The 1,844-nt window shown below is 42.9% G+C and overlaps 1 pseudogene; it reads right to left on the reverse strand.

The window, feature by feature from the left end:
* LOC128846816 (olfactory receptor 6N1-like) lies at nucleotides 1–974 on the reverse strand (annotated as a pseudogene).
* Nucleotides 975–1,844: the final 870 nt, after the last annotated feature.

The raw sequence follows: 1,844 nt of genomic DNA on the forward strand, positions 1-1,844 counted from the left end.
TTAGTTTAAAATATCTGTATTCTTGTGAAAGAAAAAAATCTAACAGCTTTTCTTAAGGCTTCCTTCACCTCCTTGTTTCTCAGGCTGTATATGAAGGGATTGACCAATGGGATGAGGACACCATAAAAGATAGAGAACACTTTGTTCAAGTCCCTCAGTGCATCCGAGTCCGATAACAGATACACAATGACTATAGTCCCATAGAAAATTGTCACCACGATGAGGTGAGAGGAGCAGGTGGAAAAGGCCTTTTGCCTCCCGGTGTTGGAAGGGATTCGCGGGATTGTGGAGATGATACAAACATAGGATGCCAGAGTCAACAGAAATGGAGGAAATGTGAATATGGAGGAAGATATGAAAGCAGTAACTTCCAGAGTGTGGGGGTCAGTGCAAGACAGTTTTATTATTGGGCTAAAATCACAAAAGAAATGGCCAATTTCATTGGGGCCACAGAACGTTAATTGTGACATCATAGTTATTAAGAAGGCAACAGATATAAATCCACCTATCCATGACCCAACCACCAGCTTGATACAGCAGCTGCCATTCATTAGTGCTGCATAATGCAGAGGTTTGCATATCGCTAAATACCGGTCATAAGACATCGCTGATAAGAGACAACATTCGGCAGCTGCCAGAGAAACAAAGAAATACAATTGTGTGATGCATCCAGTGACAGAAATGGTTCTGTCCCCAGTAAGGAAACTGGACAGCAGCCTGGGCATAATGTCTGAGGTTTAGCTGGTCTCCAAGCAAGACAAGTTCCCCAGGAAGAAGTACATGGGGGTGTGAAGGTGCTGATCAATCACAACTAGCGCAACGATGAGGATGTTCCCGGCCACGGTCACAGCATAGATCACTAGAAACACCAGGAAGAGAAGAATCTGCAGTTGTGGGAGGGTCTCAAATACCAGGAGGATGAACTCCATGATGGTCGTTTCATTTCCATGGTGTTTGTTTGCTGTGGGTTCCATCTAGGGGAAAGAAAACCAATTCTACCATTTATAACCTATCTTCCTTTTCAAAACAGTCTGCATTTCAATTCCGGCTTCCCCCTGCCAGTTGCCCTCCCAACAGTTGAGTCAATACACTGGATAGCAGTGGCATTCAGGGAAAATTTTCCTAAGGGCCTAAGCTGAAGCACACTGGAAATATTCCTATTGTCTGGTATCTCTATGGATGAACACATCTCAGCCTCAGAACTCCTGAGCACGCTTGTGTATTATTTTACTTGCAGTGTCCGAGGTTATCACTTCCTGGGCTCCTATGAAAACCACAGGCAAAGGCCTTTGCTGGACATATACCTAATTTTCACATACTTACATTGCGGATTTCAGCAGACTCCAGCCGAGTGGAAACTAGAATTTAATTCTAGAGACCTGGTTTTATTCCTGGCTCATCCACTCCCAGATGCTGGGTTTGCCCTTTCTTCTCTCTGTGCCTCTGTTCCCCTCTCTGTGAAATCATTGACAACACTACCACTTACCATTCTCTTAATATGATTTGAGGTTTATGAAACAAGAGCTCTCTGCAGATGCTCCATGGGTTTCATGTAAAATGGAGATGATAGTTAAGACACATGACAACATTATTTAACATCTCTGTTAGTGAGAGCTGTATAACTTCTACATGCTATAATGCTGCCATGGGAGCATGCATAACGTTCAATGCACAATTGGAAGAGAACCTAGCCACGCCTCAGTCACAGCATACTTTTATATTTCCATCTCAATTTCTGCAGAAATGGCATCAATTGTTTTTTAACAGCATGCAACATTTTTAGACATTTCCATTTTTAACTTCACACTCCAGAGATCTATCCCTCAAATCTCTCCTGCAAAGAA

Source organism: Malaclemys terrapin, chromosome 12, assembly GCF_027887155.1.
Source record: "Malaclemys terrapin pileata isolate rMalTer1 chromosome 12, rMalTer1.hap1, whole genome shotgun sequence".
NCBI classification, from domain to species: Eukaryota; Metazoa; Chordata; order Testudines; family Emydidae; genus Malaclemys; species Malaclemys terrapin.